Raw genomic sequence first — 15476 nt, 5'->3', positions numbered from 1 at the left:
GCTCTTGCTAATCAATCCCAAACGCCGATTGGTCACTGGTCAAAGCCCTATTCCTAAGACATTATTTCATAAGATATCATAGCATCTTTAGTGTTAAATAAGTAAGCATTTTTCTACAAATAGTTTAAGGAATAAAAGAGAATAACTACATTAGAATTAAAAGCAGAAGTAGATGATCTGATACTGTCTTCTTACTTTTTAATTTACGTTATTTTTGTATTTTTTTTCACGGTAACACGTCGAAGCTGCACCCTCTCTAACATGCTGGTAGAGAGAGTTTTATTTGGGTCTTCTTTAGCGCTGGAAATGGTTACATCCCGACACGCGGGACTGAAGCAAGGTCGCATTGTGTATTTCACGGACCAGCAAATCCCGGCCGGTTTAGCTAACAGAGCGATGGACACCCCTACTGAAATCTGGAGGAAAACACACAGAGGGGGATCACAAAGCCGAGGAAAGAGGACTGGGTCGAGACAACAGAGACTTTTGGAGAAGAGGAGTTTGGTGGGTAATACCGTGCCGGCTGACTGGAAGTACACTGATAGCGGTAAGCGTAAAGGAGTTGGGTGCTTACTGTTCTGGCTAACAACGGATGGTGCAATCTGGGGTATATTGCGATCGAGGAACGTGTTTGCAGACTGGATATTGAACATTTTACTGTTGGACTTCGGCCACATTCCACCGTGATACAACACTTGGCGGCATGGGAGGTCGTTCCTGCCTGTGGCCATTGAACGTGCAGCTCCTCCCGTGGAGGGTCAGACACCCTGAGCCAATAGACTGGTCCTGGACTTATTTTCCATCTGGCATAGTTTGCATTTTGTTGTTTGATTGTTGGGGTTTTTTGTATTGCTATATTTACGCTGTATTCTTGGTTGGTGCGGCTGTAACGAAACCAAATTTCCCTCGGGATTAATAAAGTATACCTATCTATCTATCTATCTATACTTACATCATGGCTGATCTTCAAACTCAATGCCATTTCTGCCTCCTCACAATTCTACCTAATCCTACAGCAAACTTGGAAATATTACTTTCAGTTCCCTTATAAGTTGGTGATGTGGATAATGGATAGCTGAACACAGTACTTAATCTGTGATACTACAGTAGTCACAGCCTGCCAGTCCAACAGTGATCTTCATATTCCCTCTCTTTGCTTTCTCTCTGTTAACCAATTCTTAATCATGCTAGTATATTACCCCCCACTTCTATGGATATGAACTTTTTAAAATATGAATCCTAATATAGTATGAACCTATTTAAATTATTGATTTGTCTTCTGACTCCTGCACTTTGATGACTTGTGGACTGGTTTCCCAAAGCACAACAATGGAAAGATACTGATTCTTTCACAATTTATCCAATATTGCCACCTACTGAAGCCACAGTACAATTTCACTTGATGGCTTCTCAACTTTCCTTCTGATTACAAGTCAGGCAGAAATTACACTATGCAATTAGGCTCAAGACTAACTAATTTATCATAACATCCAATGAGAACCTATTTTACAGCAGCAAGAAAATTAATTATTATTCATTTGTCTGATAGTTTGATTAAGGAGACTAGAACCTCCAGAGAACATCGTTTTATGAGGAATAATAACCATTTAGAACTGAAAGAAGAAGAAATATTTTCATCTAACTTGCTGTGAATGCACACTGTTGAGGAGATTCACTACGGTGGTCAAAAAGCTCATGGTTAATCAATGGAATTCAGTGAGATAATATAGAAAGTTGAGATTAAAAGGTCAGCCATGATCTCATTGATTGCTGTCTGTAGCATGTGCAAGGATTGACTGGCAGGCACCTCCTCCTACTTCTTCCATTCTCTTTTTTATAGTATTGAATAAAATTACACCTACACTACAGACTCTTTTGAAGATTGAAATTTTCTATTTGAAATAAGTATATAAAAATATGAGTACACATGTGATGGTGCTGCTTTCTCACCATGAGTTAATACTTTAAAAAAAGCGAGAAAATGATTGAAATAATATCATCCATGATAAAATGTAGTTACCTTTAACTTTGCGTGACTCCCTAAGGAGAAAGTAATAGACACTAAGACAATTTCAACTGTCAACCTAATTTCCAAGTATTTCCTAGGGTAAATATTAAAAAAAAATAAGATGCCGGAAATATAAATTTAAAACACAACTGCAAGTAAAACTCATCAGGACAGACAGTACCTGTGGAAAGAAAAACAGAATTACCACTTCAGGTCAAACATGCATAATCGGAACCAAGGGGATATCTATATCATAGCAGTTAACAATTATAAAATCTGCTCACTAACTATACAAAAGTGATAATGAAGTCAGATAATTACATAAAATTTAAACCTAAAGCAACACATCCATACCATCTAGTTCTCTTGTTTCTAGCTATCAACTAGCATGTTTAACTTACCAATAAAAACTACTTAAACCTTAAGGTCCTTTTTTAAAAGAATACAAACATTGATTTCTAAATTATTAAAAATTAACAATTATTTATTTTGCTCATTGCCTGTAGGAGATATTCCTGTCCCTCAGATGTTCCCCATTACAGAAGGCCACAGCAAATCAGCAGAGACCACAGGCCCCCCACCCTAGAGTAAAGACAGTTGTTTAAAAACTCATGTAGTATTTGCCAGTTTTGATTATCCACACAAACCCTTTTGCAGCCCATTCAGTTTTTATATATTAGCATAATCTATTCTTTGGAGTCTCATAGGTCTAATCAGCTTCTCGATTGTGTCTGAGTTCAATAGCAGCAAACACTTATATTTCCCTCTTCTGACTTCCATTTTTAAACTTTTATTTATTCACATTGGGATACCTAACTCAGCTTTCAGGAGCATAAAGCAGAAAAAGAGTTATCAAGTTAAGTAGAAGCACAAAGAAAAATAAGCGTCCACCAGTTAAAATTATATAATGCCAAGTGGAAATTGTCATCTAGAAAATTTACAATACAGAAGGCCATTCAACCAATCATGTTTATCAATCAGAAAGGAGCTAAACCAACTTAATTCTGTATTTCACCAGGTTTGCAGCTCTGAAGATTACTGTCATTCAAGTGAAAATCCAAGTATTTAAATGTGAATGAAAATCAAAGAAATATCTTGCTGGAAATAGTGTGATACGGCACAGCAAACATCTCACCAAGTGTGCACTAGCCATCAAACACCTAGTTAGACTAATCCCATTTTAATCACCCCACATTACCATCATCTCCATCCAGATTTTATCACACCTACACTCTAGGGATAATTTATAGCAACCCAATAAACTATCAGTCAGCACTAAAGCAAGGAAATAAGAGAACATATCTCAGGTGAAATGTCCCTGTTCAGAAGGTTCTGATGAAGGATCTTCAAGCTGAAATATTAACTGTTTCTTTTTCCACAGTTACTGATCTGCTGGAAGTTTCCAGAATTTTCTGTTTTTATTTAAATATGATGAAGGTGTCTGCCTCAGCATCCTTCCATTCATTGAGTTCCAGACCCCATTTATCTTCTGGAGGAAAAATATTCACCTTCTCTTTACTAGCATAAACGTACAAATTAGGAACAAAAGCAGGGCACTCAAGCATGCTCTGCCACTTAATAAGATCATGGTTGATAAACATTGACCTCAGTTCTACCTTCTTGTACCTGCAGTATCCTTTCGCCCTTTACTTATGAAGCATCCACCTACCTCTCCCATGAAAACATTTGAATACTTGTGTTATTGCTACTCTTTAAAGAACAGAGTTCAAAGATTCATAGCACTGTGAGAGAATAAAATGCCTCATATTTGTTTCAAGTGTGTCACCACTTATTTTAGCCATGATATCTACTTCCAGATACTCCCACAAGAAGAAGCATCTTCTGTATATTTCTTGACCCCATCATGGTTTTGCCTAGATCAGTCAAGTACATCACTCTTCCAGACACAAGTGAAACAAGCTCTGCTTGTCGATCCTTTCCTCCTGAGACAAGCCCACCCATTTCAGTTATTTGTCTAGTAAACGTTCTTTGGACTGTCTTCACTATACTAATGTCCATCTTTAAACAAGGAAACCACTACTGTGCATGAACTCCAGATGTGCTCTCAAGAATTCCTGAGATAAACGTTAGTCTCACAACTTTTTCATTAAAACTCCTTCACAATATATTACTTTAGGTACCTGCACACTAGCCTTTTGCAAACTATGAATAGTGATTCTCATATCCGTTCCATTTAAGAATGCTGCAATTTTTTAAATGTAATAACAACTTACCTGCCAAAAGGGACAGTTTCATGTCTTCACACATTATTTGCTAAATTTATGCCCGCTTATTTACCTATCTATATTCCTTCATAACCACATCGTGACTTCTTCACAACTTACATTCAAATCTATTTGGTGCCTTCTGTAAATTTAGTAAACATACTGTAGTGCCTTTGTCACTTTTATAAGTGGTAAAGAGCTGAGGCCTGAACACTGATTCCTTTGCCATTCCAGTTGTTATATTTTGCCACCAGAAAAAGGCACATTTATGCCTACTCTCTATTTCCTGTTGACCAGCCAATCTATTCATACTACAATGTTACCTTCTGCACCGTGAGCTTTAATTTTCCCATTAATCTTGAAACAACACATTATCTACTTGAATCCAGCACTATAAGTATAGCTGCTGATTTTCATTGTGTACGTTACTATTTAACTCCACTAATTAAATCAAACAAGATTTCCATTCATAAATCACATTGATTTAGAATGATTACCTTGAATTTTTTTATACTCCACCATGATGTCAACAATTTCTTACATTTTCCTAAGCAGGTGTTAATTGGCCTGCAATTTCCAACTGTCTGCCTTTTTGAATAAAGCAATTACAATTGGTATTTTCTAATCTAATCTATCCTTCCTGGGATTTAGGATATATTGGATTTTTTTAAATAACTCAATTGTCCCTCATTTTTTTAAGACTCCAGGATAAAGTCCATTGGGACCTGAGCACGTCCCTCATAGTTCCAAGACTTTGTTCAGTACTGTACCACTGTCTCAGTGATTGTAATTTTCCTGAGTTCCTCCTTCCTTTTTAGCTCCCAATTTATAGTCAAGAGTGATGTGATACAAAGTAACCACTTCATGGACCCTTTCATTAATAATTCTGCAGAACTGCTGTCTATAGTACTACATTCAGTTTTGTTAATTCTTTTTCTTTTTTTTTAACCTTTTCCATTTTTTTATATGTATAAAACTACAATTATTTATACATTCTTAAGTACACATTGAGATGATATAAAAGGAAAATAAACATTTAAATAGATAATTATGTACTGTGGTAAATCTAACCTATTAGGCTAAGTAATGAAATTAGTTGTTAAGAAAAATGGTAATAATAGTTTCCATACCACCCTTCCGGACCATTTCCACTGGTCCAAAATGTTGCATACAAGCCTATATACCAACCATTGTAGGTGTTTATATCCCAATTTGTTCGTGCTTGTTCCTGCCCGCAGACATAATTATCCAATCCCTACGTACTTATTTACTTAATTTTTTCATTTTTTTTTTTATCCCTTTCCCAAATCTTTCCCTTCACTTGTGTTAATTCTCTATTTTCCAAAAAAAAACAAACATTTAGACTAGGGGTGCTTACGTTAGCAATATTACTGTGTTGATGAGAAGAGCAATATAAATCATTAGGAGAGTCATCTAAAGTCTGCTCGCATTGGGGTTATATATTCAATCCCTTTATTCCAGATTTGATAAAATGTTTCTTTTTGAGTTCTCAGGGAGTAAGTCAACTTTTCCATTTTAAATATTTCCAAGATAATTTCGTACCAATCTTCTAATGTAGGTGGTATTGGATTTAGCCATTTTCTAGTGATTGATTTCTTACTTGCCACTAAGAGGGCCTGCAGCAACTTTATATCTTCCTTCTGTTCAAGGAACAATACATGCCCCAAATAGAGCGTCTCAGAGTTCAGAGGTATCTGGGACCTAAGTACCTTAACTAATGTTCTATGAATACCTTCCCAAAATAGACTTAATTTAGGGCAATCCCAGAAAATATGAAAATGATTTGCCTCCTTGGAGCCGCACCTTCTCCAACACATCACATTTGTATCTTTATATTTTTCCTGATATGGGGTCTTGAAGTATCTTATAATGTTTTTCCAACAATGTTCTCTCCAAGTCAAAGAATTAGTCGAGGACCATTGAAAGCTGCAGATTTTCCCCCAAGCCTCCTCTGAAAGTACCAACCCTGCTTCTTTCTCCCACTTCTCTTTAATATACAGTGTATTTACATTTTTAGCATGGGAGAGTGCATTATATAGGCGAGAAACTGATTTACTAGGTATTGAACTGCAAGCCGAATTCAGAATCTTGAAAAATTCTAATTCTACTGTTGATAGGTCTGTATATCTACAACTCTGGTTAACATAGTTTCGTATTTGAAGGTACCTAAAAAAGTCATTATGTTCTAGGCCATGTTTGTCCTGCAGGATTTGGAAACTTTGTAATACTCTTTTATCTATAAATGAGAGGTAGGTTGTAAGACCTTTCTTTATCCATAGCTCAAATCTTTTATCTCCTCTGTTGGGAAGGAATTCGGTATCATATGCACACCATCTAAAGAGTTTTAACATGTTATTAATTCCACATGAATTAACCACCTTCTGCCATACTTTTAATGTAAGATTTATCCAAGCATTATTAAATTTTTCCAACTGGGCCATCAATCCTTTGTCAGCTATTGAGGCCTGAAGAGGAAAACTGTCAACTAATCCAAATTCTATTTCATTCCATCTAGCCTTATATTCCCTATTACACCAATATAACAGAGGGGTTATCTGTGAGGCATAAAAATAATTTCTCAGGCAAGGAAGAACCATACCTCCTCCTTCCTTCCCTAACTGTAAGGTGTTATATCGAGTTCTAGGTTTCCTTCCTTGCCAAATGAAGCGGGAAATCCATTTGTCCCATTCCCTGAATTGATTATCATCCACCTCCACTGGTAAAGTACGGAAAAGATATAATAACCGAGAAAGAATATTCATTTTTATAGTATTTATCCTTGAATTTAAACTTAAAAAGGGGATAAGATTCCACCTATGCATATCTGCTTTTATCTCTGAGATTAATGGCCCATAATTTACCTGTGACAGTGTTGAAAGATCCTTCGGCAGGGTTATTCCTAAATATTTTAATGATTTAGCTTCCCACTTAAGATCGTATGTATCCTGCAATTTTTTGGATGGTGTATAATTTAGGGACATAACCTGTGTTTTCTTTACATTTATTTTATAACCTGATATTTTCCCAAAGTCATCCAACAGTGTAAACAATCCTATAAATGATTTTTCTGGTTCACTCAGATAGACCAAAACATCATCTGCGAATAACGCCACTTTCTGTTCAATCCCTGCCACCTTGATACCTTTTACGATTTCGCTCTGTCTTATTAGTTGGGCAAGTGGTTCAATATATAGCGCAAAAAGGAGAGGAGAAATTGGGCATCCCTGTCTAGTGCCTCTCTCTAAAATGGAGTCAGAGAGGTCCCCATTTATCTTAATTCAGGCTGTAGGGCTGTCATATAGAGTCTGAATTACTTTAATAAACCTCTCTTGAAAGCCGAATCTTCCTAACACTCTGTATAGGAATGCCCAACTAACCGAATCAAAAGCTTTCTCAGCGTCCAATCCTACTACCATTGTCTCTGTCTCGTTCTTATTAACCTGTTCTAATATGTGCAGAGTTCTCCTTATGTTGTCCTGTGTTTGTCTTTGTTGAATAAATCCAGTCTGGTCTAAATGGATTAGGCCAGGTAAAAGCTTTTCCAATCTGCGCGCTAATATGGATGTAAATAGTTTGTAATCTAAATTAAGAACACTAATTGGCCGATAATTGCCACATTCTAGTTTATCTTTACCCTCTTTAGGAATAACTGAAATAATCGCTTCTCTCCAGGAAGGTGGAGTTTCTCCTCTCTGCAAGATCCAATTAAAGGTGTTAAGTAGTAATGGGGCTAACTGTGTCTTCAGGGACTTGTACCACTCTGAGATAAACCCATCAGAACCCGGGGACTTTCCAGCCTTTAACCTAGGGATGGCCACGTTCAGTTCTTTGACAGTTACTGGTTCTAATAAACTTTCATTTTGTAAATCTGTAAGTTTAGGTAGATCTAAAAAATTCAATACACTGTCTATATAGGGCTCATTGGGGGCCCAGGGTTGGGAGTACAGCTCTCGATAATATGTTTCAAAACTCTCTTGAATTTTCCCTATTGTACTCTCCACAAGCTTTGTCTTTGGATTCTTTATTTTATGAATTGTATTGTCTGCTTGTTGTTTTCGTAATTTATATGCTAATAATCTAGCTGATTTACCTCCTACTTCATAATTCTTTTATCTTAGGTAAAGAAAATTTCTTTGAGTTTCCAACGTAGAAATATCATCAATTTCACTTTGCAATTTCCTAATTTCCTGTTTTCGATTTGAATTACTTTTGTTGCTATCTACAACTTGAAGTTGTTTTAATTTTCCTTGAAGGTCTGCTAATTTTTGTGCATTGATTTTTTTCATGTGAGTAGTAATGGAAATAATTTTCCCTCTCAGTACAGCTTTCAATGTATCTCATAAAATCACTGGTGATGTTTCTCCCGTGTCATTAAGGTCTGGATATTCTTTGATTTCTCCCCTTAATCTCTCCATTACTTTCGGGTTATTGAGTATATGTGAGTTTAGCCTCCATAGTGTTTTCCTCATTTTCCTTTCCAGGATTAGAGACATAGAGACTGGGCTATGATCCAACAGATCAATTGTTGCAATATTACAGTTTTTTATCCTGAGTCTATCTGTATTAAAGATAAAGAAATAGTCTATCCTTGAATAGGCTGAATGAGGGAAAGAGTAATATGTATAATCTTTACTAGTAGGGTGTAATTCCCTCCAGACATCTATAATTCCCAACTCCTCCATCAATGAATTCACTTTCCGAGTCAGAGGTTTATTCTGAGTAACTATTATTGAAGAATCTAATATAGGATTTAATCTAATATTAAAATCCCCTCCACAAATTACTACCCCTCGAGAACTGACCATTAGGTCAAAAATGTGTCTATAAAATGACCATTCACTACCTGGAGGAGCATAAACATTCAGCAATGTTATTTCTGTACCTTCTATTCTTCCTGTGATTTTTACAAACCGTCCTTCTTTGTCTCTAGTCTCTGAAATATGTTCATAATTAAGAGTACTTGATATTAAAGTAGCTACCCCTCTTTTGTGACTCAATTTATATGATGAATAAAATACATGCTTAAAGCCCATTCTTTTTAATTTTCCATGTTCAGATTGACTCATATGTGTTTCCTGGAGGAAAGCTATTTGTGCCCTCTCTTTTTTCAATTTAGACATAATCTTATTTCTTTTAATTGGATTCAAAACCCCATTAACATTATAGGAAATTATTTTTACCAATTCAGTTTGCGTTTTTCTCTAGTAGAAAAAAAGCACTCTCCTTTTCTAACCAAACAGTAAGCAATCCCTTCTCAACAGTAAACCAAGACATATAACCACACCCTAGACATTTCTGAACGTATAACATTTGAAAATTTTTCCCGACTTCCCACAGTGAGGCCTGAGCACCGACCCGCCTCAGTTCAGAGGGATAACCTCTATCTTCACCCTGTGTTAGAGGGCCCTCAGCAGTTTGAATAATCATAGAGAATTTTCTCCTATTTATGTCTCGACCATATTGCTATCATTCAAGTTATTCCGCCTAGTTTATTTTCAGTTACCAGTTTTCATTTTACTTTTAAGTCCGATTTACTCTTTTCAGTCATTTCTCTTAATTAATCTGTATTCTCTGTACATTCGCGTCTGAATATTTGCAGCTTTTCCTTGTAGTTTGACACTCTGGTTCGAGTGGAGCGTCCTCGCCCCACTAACTGCCACGACTTCTGCCGAATCCTCTCCAGTAGCGACTCCGGTTGGGTGATAACTTTAATAGGTAGTCCCCGGTCCGCCAGGTCCAACGTTGCCTCCTCCACCGTAGCGTAAGTTTTTGTCCCTTCGTCGTAAAAGACTCTCAGCCGAGCTGGATACAGGGTCTGGAATCTGATGTTGTTTTCCTTCAGGACTCTCCGTGTTTCCGTATATTCCTTCCATCTGGCAAGAATCCCCGGTGCGTAGTCATGGTCTAAACTGATTTTGCAGTTGTTCCACATGAAACCTTTCTTTTGCCATGCTCTTTTAAGCACCTCTTCCTTCGTTCTGTAACTAAGAAATCTGATCAGAATCGATCTGGGCTGGGCGCCTGCCGGAGGCTGTGGTGCCAACGCGCGGTGAGCCCTTTCTATCTGTAGGTCTTTTGTGGCCGGTATATCAAGGTTCTCTCTAAGCAGCTTCTCCACGAAGGGAATCATCAATCCGGGTATACCTTCGGTTCCTTCGGGAACTCCGTAGATCCTCACATTTTCCCTTCTCGAGCGGCCTTCTTGATCTATTAGTTTCCACTGGAGCTGGTCTTGTAGCTTCAGCATTTCTGCTATCACTTCCTCGGCGTTTTGTAGCTTCTCTTCAATTCCAACAATCCTCGCTTCGGCTTCATCTATCCGCGAGTTAGTTTTTACTATTTCTCCATTAATATCTTCCAGCTGTTTGCTGTTATCTTGTCGGAACTCGTGAATCTCTCCAAGAATCAAAGACAGAGTCACCGATTCCCCCTCATTATCTCCGTCCTGGCTTGCCGTGGGGGAGCTAGGCCCGTCGCCTTGCTGCATCTCTTTATGTTTATCAGCCTTCGCAGCAGACTTTTTATTCTTGTTCTTAGACATCATCCTTGCCCCTTTTATTAATATAGTTATGCAATATTAAGTATTTGTCTAAATTCGATTTTGGGGCAGTTTACCTGCTTTTTTGTCGAGAGACCTTTTCCTTACGCCGCCATTCCCTTGATGACCCGGAAGTCCCCCCTGTTAATTCTTTTTCATCTATCCCATTGTTATTCTTACTTTTGTATCTTTTCAGCTCACTTTATTTCATATTCTAAATTCATCCTTTCTTCTTAAGCCTTCAATGATTCTTTAAATTTGATACTATCTTAACTTTCAGAGTTAATCACTGAAGCACCTTCAATTACTCCAAAAGACTGAGGTTTGGTAAAATACTGAAAGGCTTTTATTCGCTGTACAATACGACCTCCACAGTGAGTGTCTGCCCCCGGACTGAGAGGGAGGGGCAAGACGAACACCTTTATACAGGACTCTGTGGGAGGAGCCACAGGGGCAGTCAGCAGAGGGGTGTGTCCAGACAGGCAACCGAGTTACAACATATATACATGGTTTACCACAATCACAGATGCCAAACATCCCCTTGAAACCATTCTTTCGCTTAGGAATATATCCATTCTATCTACCCTGAAAGACTCCCTTAAAAACCTGCCACTATAATGCAAGTGTTTGCTCCATTAATCCTAATTTGCCAGTTTACTGAACTAGGGCAGGATGGCAGCATAATGGTTAGCACAACGCTTTACAGTACAGGCATCCTGGGTTCAATTCCCGCCGCTGCCTGTGAGGAGTTTGTACATTTTCCCCGTGACTGCGTGGGTTTCCTCTGGGTGCTCCAGTTTCCTCCCACAGTCCAAAGACCTACCAGTTGGTAGGTTAATTGGTCATTGTATATTGTCCCATGATTAGGCTGGGATTAAATTGGAGGATTGCTGGGTTGCGTGGCCTGAAGGGCTGGAAAAGCCTTGTCCGTGCTATATTTCAATAAATAAATAAAATAATTAGTTCTGTTTCCATGCTCACGTAACTTTCCTTATTTAAGTTTAACATTTAAGTCTTGGACCCTTTTTTTCTCAATGTGACACACAATCATATTATGATTACTGAAACTTAAGGGTGCATTCCCAATGAGCTTACTCAAGTTTCATCATTCTGCTGCCGCAAATTGATTCCTGTTGTTTGCTGATCACTCTCGTATTTCCACTATCTAGATCCACCACAACATTTTTTACCTTACCTTAATGAGATCTGTCATCAGCTCCTCTGTTCCAAAGGAATCAATACCAGTTTATCAAAACTACTCCTTGTAGCAAAGCTTTTCCTGTCCTGGCAACATCCTCAAAAATCTTCTCTCCACCATCTCTTTTGTAAGGCGATGATTGGAAGTGTCGCCAATGCTCAAGCAGTGACCTAACTTGTATAATGTACAGTCAAAGCATAAACACCCTGTTCTTGCATTCTATGACATTAGTATTACAAAACTGCTCATGAGCATTACAGCAATCAGAAATATAAAAATATATATCCTGCCTCTGCAATGACCTTTCTGCATTTTAAGTTCAAAGTAGGATCCTAAACTTACGTGCGACTCATTTGCTAGCAGGTTCCACTACTGGCATCCATCCTGAGGGGACCTTTTATGCAAAGGTGAATTCTCAGCAAAAGCAACTCGGTTCATCATTTATTTGCCTACCTGACAATAATCGGATTTCAAGAGCAATTAATTGGTTTGAAGGACACATTAAGGAAAGTTCATTCTTTTTCCATCCAAGTGCAATAGCAAGGTCTTTTATTTCTCCGTCATGTCAGATTTTGTGAGAATAATATTGCCTCTATAAGAACACTGGGTATATTTTCATTGTCAAGATAATCACAGGGCCACTGAAAATATATACCATAAGCGGTAATATGATAAAATTGGATAATTTCTTTGGAACAGAAGAGCAGAGGGAAGATCTCATTGAGGTAAATAAATTAGATACTGTAACAACTGTCCATCTTTCCACCCCATATTGTTTAGCACTATTGATTCAGTGCAAATGTAGTTCTATTTCCCTGTATGATAGGCAATTCTTTGGGAAGGCTCCATCACCGCTGTAGATATTGATGGTTGTTGGTCGTAGATGGAAAGAATTCTCAGAGTCCAGGGTTTACCTTAAAAAAAACTTACTATTTATTACAAGCTGGTGTCAACAGAGGAGTCACTCATCCTGAAACGAATGCTCCCAGATGTGCAAAGTTTTCATTATTCTTATACTATTTCTTACCTGCTTCCCACCACATCCCACCCCCCGCAGCCATATACTTGTGTACAAATAGAGTGAGGTAAGTCTTCTGCAACGTCAAGAAGAATAATGTGAGCTGCCTTAATGACTATCGCCCAGTAGCACTCACATCTAAGGTGATGAAATTCTTTGAGAGGTTGGTCATGATTAGACTGAACTCTTACCTCAGCAAGGATCTGGACCCACTGCAGTTTGCCTACCTCCACAATTGGTCAACGGCAGATGCAACCTCAATGGCTCTTCACACGGCCTTAGACCACCTGGATAATATAAGCACATATGTCAGGATGCTGTTCATCGACTATAGGTTAGCATTTAACACCAACATCCCCACAATCCTGATTGATAAGTTACAGAACCTGGGCCTCTGTACCTCCCTCTGCAATTGAATCCACAACTTCCTAACAGAAGACCACAATCTGTATGGATTGGTGATACCATCTCTTCCCCACTGAGAATTAACACTAGTGCACCCCAGGGGTGTGTGCTTAGCCCACTGTTCTACTCTCTCTATACCCATAACTGTGTGGCTAAGCATAGATCAAATATCATCTATAAGTTTGCTGATGAACTCAGATGGAGACGAGAGGGCGTACAGGAGCGAGATATACCAACTAGTGAAGTGGTGTCACAGCAACAACCTTGCACTCAATGTCAGTAAGACGAAAGAGCTGATTGTGGACTTCAGGAAGGGTAAGACAAAGTAACACATACCAATCCTCATAGAGGGATTGAAAGTGGAGAGAGTGAGCAGTTTCAAGTTCCTCGGTGTCAAGATCTCTGAGGACCTAACATGGTCCCAACATATCGATGCAATTATATAGAAGGCAAAACAGCAACTATACTTCATTAGGACTTTGAAAAGATTTGATATGTCAACAAAAACACTTAAAAACTTATATATATGTACCGCAGACAGCATTCTGACAGGCTGCATCACTATCTGGTATGGGGGGGGGGGCGCGGGGAAGGGAGCTACTGCACAGGACTGAAAGAAACTGCAGAGGGTCGTAAATTAAGTCGGCCCCATCTTGGGTACTAGCCTACAAAGTACCCAGAACATCCTTAGGGAGCAGTGTCTCAGAATGGCAGCATCCATTATTAAGGACTCCCAGCACCCAGGACATGCCTTTTTCTCATTGTTACCATCAGGTAGGAGGTACAGAAGCCTGAAGGCACACACTCAGCGATTAAGGAACAGTTTCTTCCCCTCTGCCATCCAATTCCTAAATGGACATTGAACCCATGAACACTACTTCACTTTTTTTAATATACCATGTACTATTTCTGCTTTTGCACAATTTTTAATCTCCAATATACAGATACTGAAAATCATTTATTTATTTATTTTTCTTCTATATTACATACTGCATTGAACTGCTGCTGCTAAGTTAACAAATTTCATGACACATGACGGTGATAATAAACCTGATTCTGAGCTTCCGTGCCTATGTGCTATGCGAGCTGTGTGCAGTTCTGTTTATACCTTAGTGTGTACAATGGCAAACTCTGTCCTGGAGTTTATGGGATTGTTGTTAAGCTAATGACCAGGCATGAGTTTACTATAATTCACTTTGGCTTGGAGTTTGTGGCTCAGGCTTACCAGACTTTCTGTGCCAAATATCAACACTATACAGTCCCCCTTTACCTCTCTGCTACATGATCATCCATCTCCCTCTTCTCTACTACTGCACTACAGAGCCATTAATTCACAATTTCATACTATATAACTCATAGGGCATTCATCTTCCCTTTGGCAGTCATGCTTTTAGTCCTGTTGGAAACCAACGCATCATGTCCAATCAAGTGGAAGCACAATTTATTCATCAATAAGCCCCCATGTAACAAACTGTATTCATTTTCATAATGGCAAGAGAGGTCTCACCAGACAGAAACTGTATAGTACAGATAAACAAATAACCAAAATGTATGTTTAATTTCACTGTGATTTTCAAGTTTCTGGGTCATTAGGAAAATGGATATGATGTGTAAATTAACTCTATGGGAAACACATTTCCTCTCATTACTCCAAATTCAGACTGGAAGCCAGTTTCTACTTCTCTGTTTGTAATTACAGGAAAATCTGCTGTGTCCAACCAAAGGATATTATTACTGCAATATAACAAGTCTGGTTATTCAAAAACAACAGGAATTCTGCAGATGCTGGAAATTCAAGCAACACACATAAAAGTTGCTGGTGAACGCAGCAGGCCAGGCAGCATCTCTAGGAAGAGGTGCAGTCGACGTTTCAGGCCGAGACCCTTCGTCAGGACTAACTGAAGGAAGAGTGAGTAAGGGATTTGAAAGTTGGAGGGGGAGGGGGAGATCCAAAATGATAGGAGAAGACAGGAGGGGGAGGGATGGAGCCAAGAGCTGGACAGGTGATTGGCAAAAGGGATACGAGAGGACCATGGGACAGGAGGTCCAGGAAGAAAGACGGG

The sequence above is a fragment of the Mobula hypostoma genome, chromosome 6 (genome assembly GCF_963921235.1).
Source record: "Mobula hypostoma chromosome 6, sMobHyp1.1, whole genome shotgun sequence".
Lineage (NCBI taxonomy): Eukaryota > Metazoa > Chordata > Chondrichthyes > Myliobatiformes > Myliobatidae > Mobula > Mobula hypostoma.
This window is presented reverse-complemented; position numbering follows the sequence as displayed.